General features: G+C 46.0%; 1 pseudogene; it reads right to left on the bottom strand.

The window, feature by feature from the left end:
• The window catches only part of LOC141121846 (uncharacterized), a 35,392-nt pseudogene extending 25,675 nt beyond the window's left edge, over nucleotides 1-9,717 (bottom strand).
• Nucleotides 9,718-23,593: the final 13,876 nt, after the last annotated feature.

Raw genomic sequence — 23,593 nt, 5'->3', positions numbered from 1 at the left:
TCACTGCAGGTCTCAGAGAGGACTGAAGGTCTAGTGGGGTTGGAAATCTCAGCTGATGAGGAGCAAGGAGAGATCCTCTTTGTTCTTTGGTGTGGGTCTTTTAGATACGCTTGCCAACGAACTGCATGGCAGGTCAACATATGTCTGGTCAAGCATGTGGTACCCAAGCGGGAGATATTTTGGCCACGCGAGATACGCTTGAGACATATGTTGCAAATAGCAGCGGTGCGATCTGATGCACTCGTCTCAAAAAAGGCCCACACCAAAGAACTTTTTGAATAACGCGCAGAGACTGCAGCGCCCTGCACATGTGGAGCTTTGGGGTGTGATGCAGTCAATGTGCTGCCCTTAGGCTGGCCCCTGGAGGGCATCCTGCCTCGTTGGTGATGTGCTGCCGCCTCCTCCTCCTCCTCCTCCTCCTCCTCTCTCCTATCAGGCACCCACGTTGAGTCAGTGACCTCATCATCCCCTCCCTCCTCATCACTGGAGCAAACCTGGCAGTATGCTGCAGCAGGGGGAGCATGACTGCCAGATTGCTGTCCTTCTTGGGCACCCCCTCTGTCCGCGCTCATGTTACTGCCTTCATCGAGCTCAGTATCGTCATCAGAGCCTTCCAAACGCTGGGCATCCTCCTGGAGCATGTACCCAACACTGTGGTCAAACAGTTCGAGGGAATCCTCATGAGGACATGGTGGAGCTAGGGAAGGAGTCACTGATGACATTGAGCTGAGGGAAGAGGCCGCTGCTTTGCCAGACAAAGCACCCTGGGCATGGGTGAGAGAGGATGAGGAGGATGAGGACGGCTTGGTCATCCACTCGACCAAGTCTTCCGCATGTTGCGGCTCAACATGGCCAGCTGCCGAAAAAAAGGCCAAGCGTGTCCCATGGCCACGTGCTGATGAGGATGCACCGTCTCCACGACCAGCACTAGACACAGAGCCTGCTTGCCCTCTCTTATTGGCTTGTGACTGTCTGCCTCTCCTTCTTGGCCTTCCAGACATACTAATGGCCTGTAGCTGCACTAAGCTGGGATAGAACACCTGTAATTTTCTTCAAGTAGCTTTATATACTGTAACCAGACAAGCCTGCCTGTCAGTAGGAAGATAACAGGAACGGATCTAGCTGAACACTGTGAGCAGGACGCACTGTACTAAATGTAAATAGTCTAGCTGCCTGACCGTGGTACTAATAGGATCAAATAGAACACCTGTAATTTTCTTCAGGTAGCTTTATATACTGTAACCAGACAAGCCTGCCGGTCAGTAGGAATTTAACAGGAACGGATCTAGCTGAACACTGTGAGCAGGACGCACTGCACTAAATGTAAATAGCAGGAACGGATCTAGCTGAACACTGTGAGCAGGACGCACTGCACTAAATGTAAATAGTCTAGAAGATAACAGGAACGGATCTAGCTGAACACTGTGAGCAGGACGCACTGCACTAAATGTAAATAGTCTAGAAGATAACAGGAACGGATCTAGCTGAACACTGTGAGCAGGACGCACTGCACTAAATGTAAATAGCAGGAACGGATCTAGCTGAACACTGTGAGCAGGACGCACTGCACTAAATGTAAATAGTCTAGAAGATAACAGGAACGGATCTAGCTGAACACTGTGAGCAGGACGCACTGCACTAAATGTAAATAGCAGGAACGGCTCTAGCTGAACACTGTGCGCAGGACGCACTGCACTAAATGTAAATAGCAGGAACGGATCTAGCTGAACACTGTGAGCAGGACGCACTGCACTAAATGTAAATAGCAGGAACGGATCTAGCTGAACACTGTGAGCAGGACGCACTGCACTAAATGTAAATAGCAGGAACGGATCTAGCTGAACACTGTGAGCAGGACGCACTGCACTAAATGTAAATAGCAGGAACGGATCTAGCTGAACACTGTGAGCAGGACGCACTGCACTAAATGTAAATTGCAGGAACGGATCTAGCTGAACACTGTGAGCAGGACGCACTGCACTAAATGTAAATAGTCTAGAAGATAACAGGAACGGATCTAGCTGAACACTGTGAGCAGGACGCACTGCACTAAATGTAAATAGCAGGAACGGATCTAGCTGAACACTGTGAGCAGGACGCACTGCACTAAATGTAAATAGCAGGAACGGATCTAGCTGAACACTGTGAGCAGGACGCACTGCACTAAATGTAAATAGCAGGAACGGATCTAGCTGAACACTGTGAGCAGGACGCACTGCACTAAATGTAAATTGCAGGAACGGATCTAGCTGAACACTGTGAGCAGGACGCACTGCACTAAATGTAAATAGTCTAGAAGATAACAGGAACGGATCTAGCTGAACACTGTGAGCAGGACGCACTGCACTAAATGTAAATAGCAGGAACGGATCTAGCTGAACACTGTGAGCAGGACGCACTGCACTAAATGTAAATAGTCTAGAAGATAACAGGAACGGATCTAGCTGAACACTGTGAGCAGGACGCACTGCACTAAATGTAAATAGTCTAGAAGATAACAGGAACGGATCTAGCTGAACACTGTGAGCAGGACGCACTGCACTAAATGTAAATAGCAGGAACGGATCTAGCTGAACACTGTGAGCAGGACGCACTGCACTAAATGTAAATAGTCTAGAAGATAACAGGAACGGATCTAGCTGAACACTGTGAGCAGGACGCACTGCACTAAATGTAAATAGCAGGAACGGCTCTAGCTGAACACTGTGCGCAGGACGCACTGCACTAAATGTAAATAGCAGGAACGGATCTAGCTGAACACTGTGAGCAGGACGCACTGCACTAAATGTAAATAGCAGGAACGGATCTAGCTGAACACTGTGAGCAGGACGCACTGCACTAAATGTAAATAGCAGGAACGGATCTAGCTGAACACTGTGAGCAGGACGCACTGCACTAAATGTAAATAGCAGGAACGGATCTAGCTGAACACTGTGAGCAGGACGCACTGCACTAAATGTAAATTGCAGGAACGGATCTAGCTGAACACTGTGAGCAGGACGCACTGCACTAAATGTAAATAGTCTAGAAGATAACAGGAACGGATCTAGCTGAACACTGTGAGCAGGACGCACTGCACTAAATGTAAATAGCAGGAACGGATCTAGCTGAACACTGTGAGCAGGACGCACTGCACTAAATGTAAATAGCAGGAACGGATCTAGCTGAACACTGTGAGCAGGACGCACTGCACTAAATGTAAATAGCAGGAACGGATCTAGCTGAACACTGTGAGCAGGACGCACTGCACTAAATGTAAATTGCAGGAACGGATCTAGCTGAACACTGTGAGCAGGACGCACTGCACTAAATGTAAATAGTCTAGAAGATAACAGGAACGGATCTAGCTGAACACTGTGAGCAGGACGCACTGCACTAAATGTAAATAGCAGGAACGGATCTAGCTGAACACTGTGAGCAGGACGCACTGCATTAAATGTAAATAGTCTAGATAGAAGATAACAGGAACGGATCTAGCTAAACTGAATACAGTGTATATATATATATGCAACACCTGGGATGCATATATATACACAATACACTGTAAGTGCAGCTAACTGACTGACTGTTCTGCCTAATCTATCTAACTCAAATCAAATGACACTGTCTCTCTCTCTCTCTATCTCTCAGCACACCGGAACACACACTACACAGGGCCGCCGTGCAGGCGGCCTTATATAGTGTGGGGTGTGTACTAAATCCCCTGAGCCATAATTGGCCAAAGCCACCCTGGCTTTGGCCAATTACAGCTCTCTCTACTGACGGCGCTGTGATTGGCCAAGCATGCGGGTCATAGTGCATGCTTGGCCAATCATCAGCCAGCAATGCACTGCGATGCCGCAGTGAATTATGGGCCGTGACGCGCCACACGAATTTAGCGCGAACGGCCCATAACGTTCGCAATTCGGCGAACGATCGAACAGCCGATGTTCGAGTCGAACATGGGTTCGACTCGAACACGAAGCTCATCCCTACTCCTGTATTAAGACAGATCACAAATCTAATAAAACAATGGTCGCAACTTCCTTTATCCTGGATAGGGAAGATTAATGCAATCAAAATGACTATTCTACCCAAATTGCTTTATCTATTCAGAGTCCTCCCTATTCCAATTCCTTCCTATTTTTTGAGAATAGTACAAAAAAGAGCAACTTCGTTTATATGGGGCTCTTCTAAACCACGTATACCTATACACACACTACATCTTCCCAAAAATAAAGGAGGCCTGGGATACCCTAATTTTACTAACTACTACAGAGCAGCACATTTGGCCAGTCTGTCCAAATACCATGCAAAACAGGAAATCCCATTATGGGTATTTATAGAGGCTTCAGAAAATGACCCTCTATTAATATCAAATTTATTATGGCTTGATCCTAAAGACCGCTTTAAAATTCATAATCCCATAACTAAACACTTCTTATCTCTCTGGGATAAACTAAAAACCAAATATCAGTTACAATCTCCACACAATCCTCTCCTTTCTTTTATCAGAAATCCGGCCTTTTATCCGGCATGGATCTACCCAAATTCTTTTAAAGCTTGGACAACATCAGGCATTCAGACACTAAATGACTTCATAGCATCTAAATCATTCCTTTCATTCCCATCGCTTAGAGAAAAATATGATCTACCAAACTCTGAGATATTCAGATATCTCCAAATCAAAAATTTCTATACACCATTCCTAAAGGGGGATACACCATTATCCCAATTATCCATTTTTGAATCAATCTGTACAAAAGATCCATTTGCTAAAGGTACAATTTCATCACTTTATAATCAATTATATGGAGTAGCAAATCTTAATAGACCCTCTTACGTTCAGAGGTGGGAGGAGGACCTGGGACGAACTTTAGAAGACACGGACTGGTCTAACATATGGCTCACATCTAAGTCATCCTCACCCAACATCTTAGCACTGGAGACAAATTATAAAGTCCTTGGTACCTTGTACCCGCTAGAGTGGCAAAATATTCACCTAATACCTCAGCTCTTTGTTTTCGAGGATGCCCAGAAATAGGCACATATTTACACATATGGTGGACGTGCCCAGTAATCCAAACCTTCTGGAAGGAAGTCTTCGTGATTGCATCTAAAATATTTAAAAAAATAATACAACCAGATCCATATTTAACTTTACTTAATCTAAAACCGGAATGGTTAACACTCTCTCAATTCAAACTTATGATCCAACTAATAACGGCTGCAAAACAAACAGTGGCCAAGGCATGGAAATCTCCTACATTGGTACTAGCAGAAACAATTCACAGAATGAATAATACAATGTCCCATGCTAAGATGGTAGCCATCGATCAAAATCAAATTGCAAAATTTGAAAAACTTTGGCATCCTTGGATAAAACAACAGTTCCTGTCAAACTTCAATGACTCTGTCCTGTTGCCATGGTAACAGATTAAATGACTTACAGAGACACCCATTCTAAGGCTTCAAAGAGAACTAAAAAGAATAATAAACTGACGAGCGGGACAACCTTGTGGACCATACCTCTACCTTTCAACCCTTTTTCTTCTTTCTCTTTCCTTTTCTCCACCTTACGAGTAAAGCTCATTATCAGAATTTATTTGACCTATATACACTCTACTTGTAAACAATATGTATAGTAGGTATAATTCATTTAAATACCTACAAAAGTAACTAAGGAAATGATATATATCTTTAATTTAGGTTTACGTGAACCCAATGTTTAATATTTGAAATTTCATGATATTTACCCATATAAACCCTACTGCAAAACAATGAGCTTACTTTATAGATCCTTGTAAACTTACTTTATGTATCTTTATAACATTGTATACTCAATAAACTTCTTTTGACAAGGAAAATAAAAAAAAAAAAAAAAAAAAGTAAGGGTCACAGCACTAAACCTTGGGGTACACCACTGATAACCTTAGACCATTCAGAGTAAGAATCATTAACCACTACTCTCTGAATTCTGTCTTTTAGCCAGTTTTCTATCCATTTACAAACTGATATTTCCAAGCCTGTAGACTTTACCTTACACATGAGCCGCGTGTGGGGATCTGTGTCGAATGCTTTTGCAAAATCCAAGTATACCACGTCCACAGCCACCCCTCTGTCCAAGATTTTACTTACCTTTTCATAAAAAGAAATCAGGTTTGTCTGACAACTTCTGTCTTTCATGAACCCATGCTGTCTGTTGCTTAAAATGTTTTTTTCCAGCAAGAACTCGTCTATGTGGTCTTTTATTAAACGCTCCAGTATCTTTCTGACTATAGAAGTTACAATAACAGCTCTATAGTTACTTGGTAAAGACTTTGATGCCTTTTTAAATATAGGCACCACGTTCGCCCTGCGCCAATCCAGTGGTACTATTCCCGTCATTAATGAGTCCCTAAAAATTAGATACAATGGCTTTGAAACTACAGAGCTCAATTCTTTTAGGATCCATGGGTGGATGCCATCAGGTCCAGGTGCTTTATCCAACTTTATTCTGTCTAAATAATTCTGGACCATATCACTTTTGAGCCATTGTGGATCATTCGGGGCTGTGTCACTACCACCCCCATTATGGACATAAGCTCTCCCATGCTTCAATATTGACACTACCGCCTTACTTCGTTGATTACACAGTATTACTCTCTGTTGAACCTGATGAAGCCTACCCTATTAGCTGAACACAACCCTCTCTCTCTGCCTAATTGCTTAAGTATAAAGTTGTCCACTACCTCACCATAACACTCACCCCGCCCCCCATGTACCTGGATCTGAAATCTGAACTCCATAACATATTGTCATAAGAATTCTGTTTTGATATATTTGTATTTACTAACATTTTCTTGATTGTCATATTGTATATTGCATCACCTATGCCTTATGATGCACTCATAAGTAAAAGTTTGTAAAATTAGCAAAAAACTTTAATAAAAAAACTTAAGTAAAAAAAAAAAAAAAAAAACATGTTTTGTATAAGGCTAGGTTCACACTGCTGCAGTGCGAATTTACCGCGATTTTACCGCGAATTTACCGCGATTTTACCGCGATTTTACCGCGATTTTACCGCGAATTTCAGGAGTTGGATATAGCTGCGATTGATAGTCTAGCCAATGGAATCATAATGTAAAAAAAAAAAGGGTCTTAACTTCCTGTGTACTTCCTGGTTTTTGTGGAGAGTAGTGTGGTGGAATTCGCACATATGTGAACCATCAATGCGATTCAAGAACGATTTACATTGATGTCTATGGAGACTAAATTCGCAACGCAGCGCAGTAAACTCGCACAGGACCTTTTTTTCACGCAGGTTATATTCGCAACGCGTCGATGTGAACGGCACTAATGTTAATCTATGTAATTTAAATGACTTGCGAATTTGAGCGATCGCAACGGCTCAAATTCGCAATAGAATTCGCAGCAGTGTGAACCTAGCCTAAATCACAACTACCAATAATTGTCAGTCATCTACCTGATGATGGTGAGGGATGGTGTGATCTTCCTGTGTGGAATCCCGGGAATACAGAGGACGGGGACATCTCTCTGGTGGGTTTCTGTAGCTGGATGACTCCACCATGGTGTCCTGGTACAGATCTTTGTGTTCTTTTAGAGACTCCTCCATCACCCCATCCTCATCATCCTCCTCTTTTATCTCTTCTTTAACTTCAACTTTAGAATCTTTCAGGTTTCCACTCTAAATATATAATAAAAATTACAACAATTGTAACAATGCAGATAATATACAGATCCTAATGATACTATCAGTGATTGTTCTTCATCTACCTGATGATGGTGAGGGATGGTGTGATCTTCCTGGGTGGAATCCCGGGAATACAGAGGGCGGGGACATCTCTCTGGTGGGTTCCCATTACTGGATCCATCTGTAGGAAACACACACACTGACTGAATACATTGTTTCTATGTGTTTGTCAGATGATGGGGGATCTAGGTGGACCCTCCGTACTGCTCTCTCCTTTACAATAAAGTCTCCTCTTACCCGGTGATGTGAGGGGCGGCTGATTGTCCATCATGACGTCCTTGTAGAGATCCTTGTGTCCTTCTAAATACTCCCACTCCTCCATGGAGAAATAGACAGTGACATCCTGACACCTTATAGGAACCTGACACACACAATGATACAGTCACCATCCAGACACATCCCTTGTCTGTTACTGGATAATGTCCCAGAATTCCCAGCACCGCTCACCTCTCCTCCATGATCTCTCTGGTGACTTCTAGAATCTTCTTTGTATTTCTCTATTCTATCAGGGAGGGAGGTGGAGGCAATGTGATGGTCATATGATCTCCAGACTTCACAGGAGGAAAACTGTAGAATAGGAACACAAAAAGTAAAATTAAATGATATTCCCAGAATCCTCCTCACCTCTCCATTCAGGTCTCCATTTTATTAAAGCCCCACTGCATGCTGAGGTATAATTTACCCCACAGGACCTCAACACTCTGCAGGTTCAAAGCTTGTTGCAGGCATTCTGATGTCATTACATACAACGCAGGATCAACAGTCCCACTTTGGTAGTGAGGATGCCAAGAGTCTGTCCATATCCTAAGAGCATCAGAAAACAAAAAGAGATGGAGGGGCATTGGAGGAGGAGCTGATAGGTCAGTGTGATGTCATAGGATTCTCTGACTCTGATAGGAGGGACATTGGGAGCAGGAGCTGTGAGGTCAGTGTGATGTCAAAGGACATATAGACTCTGGATGGAGGAACATTTGGATGGGGAGATTTGAGTGTCCCTCTATATGAGGCTCCCACGTAAACCAAATCATTGTTCCTGGGTGTGTCCTACCATCTCCTAAACTGAAGAGTGAAGTTTGACCTTTACCATACAGAAATCTGTCAGGAATCTGTGAAAGTAAGCTCTCATGTGATCAGGTAACATGCGGAGGAATGGAATGTAAATAGCAGACAATTTTCTCCAGAGCTCCTAATGGTGGGGATGGATTTTGCTGAGTGCTGGTGCCAAGTTTCCACCCCCCAGGATCACTGCAGGTGTGGAGAAAAGCTGCGTAAGAGGATATGGAGGAGAGATGAGGAGGAGATCCAGGAATCAGGATAAAGGTCAGGACAAGCAACAGACGAGCGCATCCAAGAGATGAAGCCGGGGTCACTACACAGAAAATCAATCCAAGGAAACAACAGGCAGGACGAGGAATAGCAAGAAGGAGCTCAGAGACAAATGAGAATATTGCTCAGCCAATGGGAGATTATCTCAGCATGACTTACATAATGAAGGAGATGAGGGGAGGGGGAGGGGAGGAAGTCACTTATGGTGACCATAGAGACATGGAAATTCAGCTGGTTCAGCAGGGATCGGTCACATTTCTATCCATGTGTGGTCACTGCCGGATAAAAGTCACTCGATCAGCGGCTGCAGCCAATAGCTTCATCACTGATCTGTGTATTCTGAGAGCGGAGGAGCGCCCCCCATTGTCAGAATACAATAGTGCAGCGGGGAGGATTCCCCCATCCCCCTCCAATGTGTGGATGGGGGAATCACTTCAGTTTTTTACTCTCATCCCGCTGGCTGAACGATAAAACTGAACCATGTATGGCCAGATTTGGAAGAAAGATATATTAATCATCAACTGATCCCCCTGAAGGGGTTAATCTACATATTACCTCCTCTGCCGCCAGATCCTGTAGTGTCTTCTCTCTACGTCCTTCCAAATTAAACGCCTTGTTTTTACCTGACATCACTTCCTGTTTGTATTCCATAGAGACTTTTTTTACCGGGTAGAGGTGAGATCACCACCTTGTGGAGCTCAGAGGAACTGCAGCTGAAGAAACATCTCATAGCGTGAACACTGCTGTTTCCAAGTATAGACACTGACACTGTGAAATGAAGACACTGCAAGCTGTTTGAGGAGTCATGTTGAATTTTATAACAGGAACAGCAAACACAGAACAGGAAACAGGAAGTACAAGCAATGCAATATTACCATAGAGTATATTACAATAGAGTCACTGTATTTGTATAAGAAGTCCATAACACCTCCCTTTTTTTACATTCAATCCAAAAATCTGTAAACAACCTAAAAACAGATTGTGAACAGTCTTAAACATAACATGCTGTGTTACTGGAAGATACACTACAGATTGAGTTTATTTGGCGGTCTTGAAACTCGAAGGCTGCACAAGACCACAGTGATTTTGCCTGGGGAATGCTGTTCAGCTCCAGAAGGTGTTGAAGAGCTGCTCTCTTTCCTGGCTGGTGTGTTTGGTACAGAAGAACTTACTGGTATATGTGGCTTCATTATGTCATCCTCATGGTATCCTTCAGATATGACTGTAGTATTGTCTCTGCCTTGCTTACGTGGTCCAGTAGGACAAGGGGCATTGTAGGACTAGGGGCATTGAGCTCCTCAGGAGGATCATGTGCAGGATGCTCATAGGCTTGTGCTGTGAGTTGTTCTGCCACTCGCAGGTCCACTCGATTGCGGCAGTAGAGATTGCCTTCCACATCCACAAGATATGAGTGAGGAGCAACTCTCTGAACAGAGGTGCCCAGTCTCCAGTGACCAGTACTGTCACCAGGCAGCAGCTTCATACAGATTGACTCTCCAGTTCTTAGCTCAGGTAAGCCTTTGGCAGACACATCAAATGTCAGTTTGGAGATCTGTTTTCTATGTCAGAGTTTCTCCAGTACACCTGTAACCACGCAAGGTTCAAGCAATTTGTTTGCCACAGGTAATGAAGTCTTCAGTCTCCTTGACATCAAGTGCTGTCCAGGACTACTGTCTATACCTTCGGTTGGGGTGTTCGTCCAATATAGAATGGCTTTCTACAGGTCATTACCATCATATTGGGACTTCTTGTAAAGATTCTTTACTATCTTTACAGCTGATTCTGCTTTGCCATTAGCTTGTGAGTGCCGCAGGGATGAGGTAAGATTATCCTAGATTACTCTGTCTGGCAGGCCATAACGTGCAAACTGTACTTCACAACGCTTGATTGTAGTTTCAGCAGACAGGTCAGGAAGGTGCTCAATCTCCCAAAAATCAGAATAGTGATCCACAATCAGTAGAAAATGTTGCCCAGTATAATTCAGTAAATCCATGCTTACAATTTGCCAAGGCCCGGTGGGCAGCACATGTGACATTTTGGGTTCTTTCTGTTGTGCCTGTACATATTCATTGCATGCCGAGCAACAGCTAACAAAGTCTCTAATCTCATTTTGCATGTTGGGCCAATATAAGGTATCTCGTGACTGCCTATAGCATGCTTCTCCACCAATGTGACTGGCATGAATGCATGTCACCAATCTTAAGAGATTTAGGAATGATGACTCTTGAACCCTTGTAAAGTATGCCATCCTGAATGCCCATTTCATCTCTGAAAGTCCAATATTCTCTCACAAGTAATGGCACTTCCATCTTTGAATCTGTCCAACCATTCAGAACAGCAGATTTACGTGTTTGCAAACTCTTATCAATTTCTGTGTGCGGTTTTATCTGAAGAAAACGCTGGTCTGTGACGTTTACATTGTAGACTGTGTGTTGTGCACATTCAGGTGTGCCACCTGCTACTGTAGCTCTGCTAAGAGTGTCACTAATGTATATTTCAGGTCCAGCTTTATAGGCAACATTCAGGCAATAGTTTTGTAATGTTAGCAACATGCTCTGTAGGTGTTTGGGTGCACACAAAAGTGTTTTCTTGAAAATAGAGGCTTATGGTCAGTTTCTGCCGGGATCTCGTCACGACCATAGAGGTAGTGATGAAAGCGCTGGCAGGCAAACACAATACTCAGACATTCCTTTTCAATTTGTGTGTAGTTTTACTCAGTAGGGGTCAGTGCCCTTGAAGCAAATGCGATCGGATGGCCAGCTTTCAATAGACAACACCCGAGTCCACTTTTTCTTGCATCACTTTGAATAGTTACAGGTTCTGTAACATCTTTTTTTTTTTTTTTTTTTTTTTTTTATGCCACATCAGCGAGGTATTGTTACGGGGGTCATCTTTCAATAATTTAATATTCAAATTCTTCCCTTCATTTCATCACATCATAGTGGCAATTTTTGTCTGCATTTTTAGAAAAAATATATACCCAAACAATTTTTTATTACCCCCTATTTCCCTTTTATAAACCCAACCCGAAATCCCGAAACTCCCCCCCCTCCCCACCTCGACCCCCCCCCCCAATCCCTTGACCATACCTCAGTTATCCCCCCCCCCTCTATCACATTAAACTCTTCCTGTCTACCCCTGTGACTGCTCCGCTTGCCCCTATGACCCCTCAATATATAGACCAAGTCTCTAAGCTAGATAGCCCATATCTCCGCGGCTCTTAGGGATTCCTTAAACTTCACCCATGCTCTCCACTTCATTTCAAAGGCCGCCATTTTCATCCCTTCGCTAAACCTTAAGTATTCTAAACTGTAAATATCATCAGGTTCTGTAACATCTTAGTACTTAAGGATAGGTGTATCTGTGACCAAACGTTTGATTTACTGCACTTCATTATCTTGCTTAGGAAGCCAATGCCAAACCACATCCTTGTTCAGATCTCTTCTCAATGGCTCCCAGACTTCTGAGAGACGTGGTGGGAATTTTGCTAAATAGGTAACAAATCCTATGAAGCGCTGCAGAGATTTCACATTAGATGGCTGCGGCTAATCCAGTATAGCCCTGATTTTTTTTCTGGGTCAGCCTTCAAAACATCCAAAGATAGTATAGGTCCATGGAAGCGGACCTCTTTGACCTTGAATCGCATGCTCGGAAACAATTTGACGTATGCTCGGAAGCATTGAATTTCATTTTCTAGGCTTGTCGTAGTGTTGTACGTCACCGCGTTCTTGACGGTCGAAAGTTCAGCGAACTTTTGTGTGACCGTGTGTATGCAAGGCAAGCTTGAGCGGAATCCCGTCGGAAAAGCCATCATGTCTTTTTCAAAATCCCGATCGTGTGTACGCGGTATTAGTGTCACCTGCCTACAATGATTTATCAATTCCAGCAGTTTGCCATCATGATCTTGCTCTGCTTCTCCATCCGTATCCCCATAACCTACCACAAGTATGTCATCATTAACTGGTTCAATACCATTGAGTCCAGCCAATAGTTCATGTTGTTTATGTTGATGCACCTCTGGTGCAACTGAATCTCCAAAAGGCAGTTTGAGATACCTTTTCCTGCCCCAGGGAGTCCAGAACGTTGTCATGTAGCTTCTTGTAGTATCCAACTTACATTGCGAAAAATGCATCCCGAGCATCAACAAGTGTGAACAGTCGTGCCTTTGGCAACTTGTACAAAACATCCTTGAGAGTTGGCATGATGTAATGATATCCTCTCAGTGCCTGATTCAAGAATTTGGGATCTTTGCATATTCTTAGCTTATCAGGTTTCTTTACAATCACCATATTACTTAGCCAGTCAGTTGGTTCAATCACTGGTGCTGAATGTCCATCAGCCTCATACTGGTCAAGCTGTGCCTTGACTGCCTGTTTTAGGGCCACTGGTACATTGCGTGGTACACATTGGACTGGAGGAAACTTGGGTCAAGGTGGAAATGAACTTCCCCTGGAACAGATTCTACAGGCCCAGTAAAAACATCACTAAATTCCTGTAATAGCTGTGGTTTTGTCAAGAGCCCTTTGAAATGATTGTCCATCATGTGGAGCTCTGTGTGGATGGAGAAATGCATCAGCCTTAGATACTCACAGGTTGAGCCGGATAACAGTGGTTTTTGGCAGGCTTCCACAATTTCAATCTCTAGCTTGTGTGTCACTCAGTCCACAAATGACACATTCAGTCCTGAAGAGTCCTAAAGATTTCATGATCTCACCCGAGTATAACTTCAGTTTGCTGTCACTTGGCATTAGACATGCTTCAGGTGATAACATAATTTTGTCCCTCAAGCACATGACATCACACGTCGCTCCTGAATCAAGCTGGCAGGATTCAGACTTATTATTTCATTTTAAAGTGACAAACCATTTCTTCCCTCTGGATTGCACAGCTCCGATCATTTCACTTCTGTATATCACTTCAGTGGGTTGTGGCTCTTCCTCACATGCAGATGTGTCCTCCATGGTTTGTCATTTTCCTATTGATGGCTGTTTCTTACTTGACAAACAAACGTTAGCAAAATGATTTGCTCTTCCTACAAGACCCACAAGACCTCCCATAAGCTGGGCACTGCTCTTTAGTTCTTTGATGCACAGTCCCACAATATTTGCATGCTGTAGGGTTGGCAGCATTTGTTCTGGATGGGCGGCATTGTTGCTGCTGTTTGCTCATGTGGTGTCGCTGCATTGCAATGTTTATGCTGTCGATCTGCTGTCTGTCCTGTTCCATAACCTTTAGGCGTCTGTCAGTGAGCTCTTCTGTACGGCACATTTCAATGGCTGTGTTTAACCCCTTCAATACCGGGCACTTTCACCCCCTTCCTGTCAAGGCCAATTTTCAGCTTTCAGCTCTCTCACACTTTGAATGAAAATTATGCAGTCATACAACACTGTACCCAAATGAAATTTGTATCATTTTTTTCACACAAGTAGAGCTTTCTTTTGGTGCTATTTAATCACTGCTGGGATTTACATTTTTTGCTAAAAAAACAAAAAAGTACCGAAAATGTAAAAAAAAAAAAAAAAAATGTTTTATTAGTTTCTGTCAGTAAATGTTGTAAATAAATATTTTTTTTCCTTCCCTGATGTGCACTGATGGGGCTGCACTGATGGGCACTGATAGGCAGCACTGATAGGTGGCGCTAATGGGCACTAATGAGGCAGCACTGAAGGGCACTGATGAAGCGGCACTGATTAGGTGGCACCGATGAGGAGGCACTAATATGCTGCACTGATCGGCACTGATAGGTGGCACAGATATGCGGCACTGATAAGCAATAATAGGTGGCACTGATAGGTGGCACTGTTGGGCAATGATAGGTGGCATGGATAGGCGGCACTGATGGGTACTGATGGGCCACACTGATGATCAGGCACTGATGGGCACTGAAAGGCATCACTGGCTGCCATCACTGATGGGCACTAATTGGTGTCACTGATGGGCACTACTGGGGCTGTACTGTAATCAGGGCATTGATGATCAGTGCCCCGATTACCTGTGTAGCACCCTGTGGTTTAGTCAGGGATACTCCTCAAAAATGTACTTGCCAGGAGTAGTTATCTTGGTCAATTGCTAGAGATCCATTGATTTCTCCCTAAGTTTGTCCTTGTTGTACTTTTCTCTTCTACCACTAGGTGGCCGTACACTTGGTAGTACTAGATATGAGAAGGACAACTCAAGGTCAGGTTATGGGTATATGGGGTATCTCAGCCAATGGGCAGGGGTTTTCTTGAGTCCCTTGGCCTGCTGGGAGAGCCTATATATTTGGGTGGAGTCAGGTGATCTATGTTCTGTGCCTCTTGGACGGTTGTCTGGGTGGACGTGTGTCTTATGCCCCGGGCTGCTAGACCGGAGATTGGGCCTATCTCGGGGACGTCTGGCTGCCAGGCTGTGTGAGGGTCTATCCAGAAGCAAGAGGGCAGCGCAGGGTTAGGATTGAGGCTTTCAGTCCAACCCGAAGCAACGGTTCTGTTGGCCAGAGAACCTGCCAGTGGTCAGAGGTAGAAGGGAAGCTGTCGCCACAAAGGGACCATCCACCTTATTACCAGGGACCACAGTGAGTAACTGAAGCAAGTACCTGAGCAGCATTCTCACTGAATGGGCACGTGGAGAATCGGGAAACTTCAGGCGGTGATCAAGTCATGGATCCAGCCAGCGGAGGTGAAGCTTGCAGAGCAGCCTTGTGTGTCAAGCCAGGGACCGAGCCGGCCAGCAGGGGTGAAGTTTGAGGAGTATCCGGAGTGCCAAGCTAGGGACCCAGCAAGGAAGCGTGGGTGACGCTTGTGGGAGATACCACCTCAAACCTTGGAGGAGCTCAAGGGATTCAGAGCCAGTGAATTGGAGGGTCCAGGGAGAGACCGGGAGCTCAGTGTTGAAGAACTACAAGAGGCAGTTGTAGTGAAGCTGAAGGAACTGTTACGTTTGAGTTAGGAACTGTTAAAGACTGTTGCCATAGGAGACAGCATTCCTGCATGTGCAGATATGGCACCTTCCTGGGGCCTTTCTCTGCACAGCTGTCCTCCTATTGAAGTCTCGGAGTCTGCCAATTGAATCTGCAAATACTTAAGGGTGTCCTGGCCCTAACCCTCTTTCCCCTCAAAATATAAAAGGGACTGTTAAGAGAAATAAAACCTCTTTTACAGAAGTGTCCGGCGCCCAATAACTTTATGCACCTTGCACCCACTATGCCTCACAACCCACCACATACAGAAGGATGTTAGCTATCTTTGGCCTGGAAAGATCTCATTAGACTGGACAAGGCCAGAGACCGTGCTATACCTGTACTTCTCTCCCCTGCGAGGAGATGCCACTGATTGGCTCTCCTCACCACACACTCTGTCATAGTGAGCCAAGGAGAGCCAATAAATGGCACTTCCTTGTTTACATGTGATCTGCTGTGATTGGACACATGGGTAAAGAGCTGCATCACCGGCTCTTTACTGAGATCGGGGTCGCGCTGTGTCCTAGGAACATGGCCCGGCCGTGATCGCCACGCTGTGCGTCCGCACGGGCACGTAAGAGCGGTGGTTCTAGGGCACCACCATATGACGTCCCAGAAGGAGAGTGCATTCAGCCCGCTGTCATTTTACTATACAACGGGTGGGAAGTGGTTAAGGTAAAGTAGTGCTCTCTTAGAAGACTCCTGTGTGTGCTCTCACACCTCATACCGAGAACAATTTTGTCCCTTATTAATTCATCTTTTAGAGTACCAGATTCTTCAAAGGTGTTTATTTATGAATTTTTCATAGAGTACCAGATTCTGAAGTTGCCGCCTTTTCTCTCAAGGGTGTAACAAAGTTATCAAGAGATTCTCCATCTTCTTGTTTGCAGCATCCAAACACAAATCTTTCATCAATGACATTTTTAGTAGGTTTGAAATAAGCTTCTAGGGCATCTAATATGGCTGTAACATTCTCTGCCATGATGATCAGATTGCATAGTTGCCAACATTGCAAAAAAAATATGTGGGACACTTTTTTGGCTGTAGGCGGAGCCGAACAATAATTAGGGGCGGAGCATTCATTTGTAGGCGTGGCTTATCAATAGAAAATACAAGTGCGGCACGCGAAGCGCGCCGCTGTGGAAAATGGGTGTGGTTTACGTGAAATAGTGGGCATGGCTTAAATGGGCGTGGCTCAAAGAGGGTGTGGTTAGAGTCTGAGATGAATGAGGGATGGAGAGGGAAAGGGGGAGAGAGGAATGAAGGGACAGCAGCCCCAGATCCTACACAACAATAGAAATATGTGTATTCTAGAAGGTTTAACAATCAGCAGATAAAGATACTCCAAAAACCTGGTGTTAGCGCTTCAATCATCCCGACACCATGATTGTTATGGTGTCAGGATGATTAAAGCGCATTATTTCTATTATTACATTGTACTATAAAATGAAATCATTCAACTCACCATAATGCAGAATCAGTGGGATCCCTGAGCGTGTCACCTGCCACGTCGCCTGCCACCAGCAGAGTCCATTCTTGCATCAGGTGCCCCCAGCAGAGTCTGTCCTTGTATTAGGTGCCCCCAGCAGAGTCAGTATAGACCCCCTCAGTGCAGACCCCCCTCCATCAGTGCAGATCCCCCTCATTGCAGACCCCTCCTCTATTAGTGCAGACGCCCCTCAGTGCAGCCCCCCTCTATTAGTGCAGACCCCTCTATATTAGTGCAGACCCCCCTATTAGTGCAGACCCCCCTCAGTGCAGCCCCCCCTCTATTAGTGCAGAAACCCCTTAGTGCAGTCCCCCTCAGTGCAGCCCCCCTCTATTAGTGCAGACCCCCCTCAGTGCAGACCCTCCCTCTATCAGTGCAGCCCCCCCTCTATTAGTGCAGAAACCCCTTAGTGCAGACCCCCTCAGTGCAGCCCCCCTCTATTAGTGCAGACCCCCCTCAGTGCAGACCCTCCCTCTATCAGTGCAGATCCCCCTCTATTAGTGCAGACCCCCCCTCTATTAGTGCAGGCCCCTCTCAGTGCAGACCACCCCCTCCATCAGTGCCAGTGCAGACCCCCCCTCCCATAACGCCCCCCACCACACGTCCAGGAGCGGCCGGTGTTCTGCCGAGAAAGTTCCCCTCGGCAAGTAAGGACCCCCCTGTACTGCGCAGGCGCAGCACTTGCGCAGTACGAGCCAGCGGAATTAGTCGAGCTGAATAGCTGGGGAACTTTCTCTGCAAGACACCAGTGCCGTGTGTTCAGTGGAGAGGGGAGGGGCCGATCCGTGCAGCTAAAGAAGCCGATTCATTGGCTGCACGGATCGAGCCCCCTTCCTCTCTCCACTGAACACTAGGGGGAAGATCTAGCGGCGGCACCGGCGGCCATTTGGCTGGAGCCAGCTGCTCCAAAAATTAAAAAAACAACATTCCCGATTTTCCTGATGGAAATCAAGATTCGGAACAGCCTCCAATCGGGACGAGGGTCCCAAAATCGGGACTGTTGGCAACTATGAGATTGTACCTATACACATGTCTGTATTCTCTGCTGTGATGATCAGATTGTATCTATACACATGTCTGTATTCTCTGCTGTGATGATCAGATTGTACCTATACACATGTCTGTATTCTCTGCTGTGATGATCAGATTGTACCTATACACATGTCTGTATTCTCTGCTGTGATGATCAGATTGTACCTATACACATGTCTGTATTCTCTGCTGTGATGATCAGATTGTATCTATACACATGTCTGTATTCTCTGCTGTGATGATCAGATTGTACCTATACACATGTCTGTATTCTCTGCTGTGATGATCAGATTGTATCTATACACATGTCTGTATTCTCTGCTGTGATGATCAGATTGTACCTATACACATGTCTGTATTCTCTGCTGTGATGATCAGATTGTACCTATACACATGTCTGTATTCTCTGCTGTGATGATCAGATTGTATCTATACACACGTCTGTATTCTCTGCTGTGATGATCAGATTGTACCTATACACATGTCTGTATTCTCTGCTGTGATGATCAGATTGTACCTATACACATGTCTGTATTCTCTGCTGTGATGATCAGATTGTACCTATACACATGTCTGTATTCTCTGCTGTGATGATCAGATTGTACCTATACACATGTCTGTATTCTCTGCTGTGATGATCAGATTGTATCTATACACACGTCTGTATTCTCTGCTGTGATGATCAGATTGTATCTATACACACGTCTGTATTCTCTGCCCATGACTCTTCTCTGCTGTCTGCACTGCTGTGAGTTTCTCATACAACCCTGTAGCCAGGGAATAATCCTCAAACTCAGCTCTGGGGGAAGAATATCATTTATGGCAGCCACATACCTCCCAACCATCCCGGATTGCCCGTGAAAGTCCAGCTGTGGGAGGTCTGTCCAGCATCCCGGGCACCTTCATTCTGGGACAAATTCAATACAATGTCCCGGAATTGCCCCGTTGGCCGATCTGATGCCCCCTAAAAATTGCTGCCGCATTGCCGCTGTCCCTTACTGCCCGCTGTACTAGTTCTGGACGAGACCGCTTCATTTCACCCCCAGATGCTGCCTGGCTCACTGCCAAAACAACTGGTGCTAGGCATGGCCTGCCTGGCGTCTAACAAAGTCTAATCTACTAACCCCCCATTATACTGCCCTCCACTGCCACCCCTCCCACCGTACTGAAGAGGCGGAGCTCCGAGTGTGTATGAAGAGGCGGAGCCCTGAGTGTGTATGAAGAGGCGGAGCTCTGAGTGTGTATGAAGAGGAGGAGCTCTGAGTGTGTATGAAGAGGTGGAGCTCTGAGTGTGTATGAAGAGGTGGAGCTCTGAGTGTGTATGAAGAGGAGGAGCTCTGAGTGTGTATGAAGAGGCGGAGCTCTGAGTGTGTATGAAGAGGCGGAGCTCTGAATGTGTATGAAGGGGAGGAGCTCTGAGTGTATATGAAGAGGCGGAGCTCTGAGTGTGTATGAAAAGGCGGAGCTCTGAGTGTGTATGAAGAGGCGGAGCTCTGAGTGTGTATGAAGAGGCGGAGCCCTGAGTGTGTATGAAGAGGCGGAGCTCTGAGTGTGTATGAAGAGGCAAAGCTCTGATTATGTATGAAGAGGTGGAGCTCTGAGTGTCAATGAAGAGGTGGAGCTCTGAGTGTGTATGAAGAGGTGGAGCTCTGAGTGTGTATGAAGAGGTGGAGCTCTGAGTGTGTATGAAGAGGTGGAGCTCTGAGTGTGTATGAAGAGGCGGAGCTCTGAGTGTGTATGAAGAGGCGGAGTCCTGAGTGTGTATGAAGAGGCGGAGCTCTGAGTGTGTATGAAGAGGAGGAGCTCTGAGTGTGTATGAAGAGGAGGAGCTCTGAGTGTGTATGAAGAGGCGGAGCTCTGAGTGTGTATGAAGAGGCGGAGCTCTGAGTGTGTATGAAGAGGAGGAGCTCTGAGTGTGTATGAAGAGGCGGAGCTCTGAGTGTGTATGAAGAGGTGGAGCTCTGAGTGTGTGAAGAGGAGGAGCTCTGAGTGTGTATGAAGAGGTGGAGCTCTGAGTGTGTATGAAGAGGAGGAGCTCTGAGTGTGTATGAAGAGGCGGAGCTCTGAGTGTGTATGAAGAGGTGGAGCTCTGAGTGTGTATGAAGAGGAGGAGCTCTGAGTGTGTATGAAGAGGAGGAGCTCTGAGTGTGTATGAAGAGGAGGAGCTCTGAGTGTGTATGAAGAGGAGGAGCTCTGAGTGTGTATGAAGAGGCGGAGCCCTGAGTGTGTATGAAGAGGCGGAGCTCTGATTATGTATGAAGAGGTGGAGCTCTGAGTGTCAATGAAGAGGCGGAGCCCTGAGTGTGTATGAAGAGGCGGAGCTCTGAGTGTGTATGAAGAGGAGGAGCTCTGAGTGTGTATGAAGAGGCGGAGCTCTGAGTGTGTATGAAGAGGAGGAGCTCTGAGTGTGTATGAAGAGGAGGAGCTCTGAGTGTGTATGAAGAGGCGGAGCCCTGAGTGTGTATGAAGAGGCGGAGCCCTGAGTGTGTATGAAGAGGCGGAGCTCTGATTATGTATGAAGAGGTGGAGCTCTGAGTGTCAATGAAGAGGTGGAGCTCTGAGTGTGTATGAAGAGGCGGAGCTCTGAGTGTGTATGAAGAGGAGGAGCTCTGAGTGTGTATGAAGAGGTGGAGCTCTGAGTGTGTATGAAGAGGAGGAGCTCTGAGTGTGTATGAAGAGGCGGAGCTCTGAGTGTGTATGAAGAGGCGGAGCTCTGAGTGTGTATGAAGAGGCGGAGTCCTGAGTGTGTATGAAGAGGCGGAGCTCTGAGTGTGTATGAAGAGGAGGAGCTCTGAGTGTGTATGAAGAGGCGGAGCTCTGAGTGTGTATGAAGATGAGGAGTCCTGAGTGTGTATGAAGAGGCGGAGCTCTGAGTGTGTATGAAGAGGAGAAGCTCTGAGTGTGTATGAAGAGGCGGAGCTCTGAGTGTGTATGAAGAGGTGGAGCTCTGAGTGTGTATGAAGAGGAGGAGCTCTGAGTGTGTATGAAGAGGCGGAGCTCTGAGTGTGTATGAAGAGGTGGAGCTCTGAGTGTGTGAAGAGGAGGAGCTCTGAGTGTGTATGAAGAGGTGGAGCTCTGAGTGTGTATGAAGAGGAGGAGCTCTGAGTGTGTATGAAGAGGCGGAGCTCTGAGGGTGTATGAAGAGGTGGAGCTCTGAGTGTGTATGAAGAGGAGGAGCTCTGAGTGTGTATGAAGAGTCGGAGCTCTGAGTGTGTATGAAGAGGCGGAGCTCTGAGTGTGTATGAAGAGGTGGAGCTCTGAGTGTGTATGAAGAGGAGGAGCTCTGAGTGTGTATGAAGAGGTGGAGCTCTGAGTGTGTATGAAGAGGCGGAGCTCTGAGTGTGTATGAAGAGGCGGAGCTCTGAGTGTGTATGAAGAGGCGGAGCTCTGAGTGTGTATGAAGAGGAGGAGCTCTGAGTGTGTATGAAGAGGCGGAGCTCTGAGTGTGTATGAAGAGGCGGAGCTCTGAGTGTGTATGAAGAGGAGGAGCTCTGAGTGTGTATGAAGAGGCGGAGCTCTGAGTGTGTATGAAGAGGCGGAGCTCTGAGTGTGTATGAAGAGGAGGAGCTCTGAGTGTGTATGAAGAGGCGGAGCTCTGAGTGTGTATGAAGAGGCGGAGCTCTGAGTGTGTATGAAGAGGCGGAGCTCTGAGTGTGTATGAAGAGGCGGAGCTCTGAGTGTCAATGAAGAGGCGGAGCTCTGAGTGTGTATGAAGAGGCGGAGCTCTGAGTGTCAATGAAGAGGCGGAGCTCTGAGTGTGTATGAAGGGGCGGAGCTCTGAGTGTGTATGAAGAGGCGGAGCTCTGAGTGTGTATAAAGAGGCGGAGCTCTGAGTGTGTATGAAGAGGCGGAGCTCTGAGTGTGTATGAAGAGGCGGAGCTCTGAGTGTGTATGAAGAGGCGGAGCTCTGAGTGTGTATGAAGAGGCAGAGCTCTGAGTGTCAATGAAGAGGCGGAGCTCTGAGTGTGTATGAAGAGGCGGAGCTCTGAGTGTCAATGAAGAGGCGGAGCTCTGAGTGTGTATGAAGGGGCGGAGCTCTGAGTGTGTATGAAGAGGCGGAGCTCTGAGTGTGTATAAAGAGGCGGAGCTCTGAGTGTGTATGAAGAGGCGGAGCTCTGAGTGTGTATGAAGAGGCGGAGCTCTGAGTGTGTATGAAGAGGCGGAGCTCTGAGTGTGTATGAAGAGGCGGAGCTCTGAGTGTGTATGAAGAGGCGGAGCTCTGAGTGTGTATGAAGAGGCAGAGCTCTGAGTGTGTATGAAGAGGCGGAGCTCCTGCTGGAACAGCGGTTGGAGGAGGAGTCTAGGAGGGAGACTGACAGAAAGCGCAGCAGACTCTCAGGAGTGAGCGAGGAGGATCCAGTTCCTTTGCCATCGGAGGTGAGGAGAGTGTGAAGGATGTTGGTGACTCTGGTAGATGAAAAGCTGGGAGTCATATTGCTCCGGTGAGTGGGGAAGCACTACTAAGGGGGCGCCCTCACCATCACGTGTGTAAGAGGTGGAAGAAGGCGTGGCTACACTACAGCTGGCACAGTTTGGAGCACCGAGAACTTTACACCTTATCAACTTTTCATTGATTGGTGGATTTTATTAGCAAAATACATATCCACATATTTTAGTGTATTTGTGATGATTTATGTGCACACACAATAGGACAGCGCTGTGACACATAATGCTCTTCTAGTTGATAAAGGGAATACTTACCTTTGTTACAGCAGCAGTCCGGTATAAGTTATTTTTGTAGGTATTTGAGTTGTTACACATAGCGCGGGTTTTATTCTATTTATATTGGTGACATAATTGCCCAAATCTGGGGATCAGGAGCCATTTCCACCCTTTACTCTCGGCTGGGGTTCTTTGTATCCATATAACAGATGTTCTACATGACTAAATCTGCAATCAATTTTACTGCAAAATAAAAGGGGCCAAAATGTCTCCCCCCCGAGCAGTAATATATTTCTATCCCCCTTGGTGGGAGTGGAGATGACCCATCTATAAGGATATACAGTACATACACACACAGCACAAGGCCGTGTTCACACTACCAAATGTTTCTCGGGGCTGCAGTTCCTCTGAGCTC

The sequence above is a fragment of the Aquarana catesbeiana genome, unplaced genomic scaffold, assembly GCF_042186555.1.
Source record: "Aquarana catesbeiana isolate 2022-GZ unplaced genomic scaffold, ASM4218655v1 unanchor233, whole genome shotgun sequence".
Lineage (NCBI taxonomy): Eukaryota > Metazoa > Chordata > Amphibia > Anura > Ranidae > Aquarana > Aquarana catesbeiana.
This window is presented reverse-complemented; position numbering and strand designations above follow the sequence as displayed.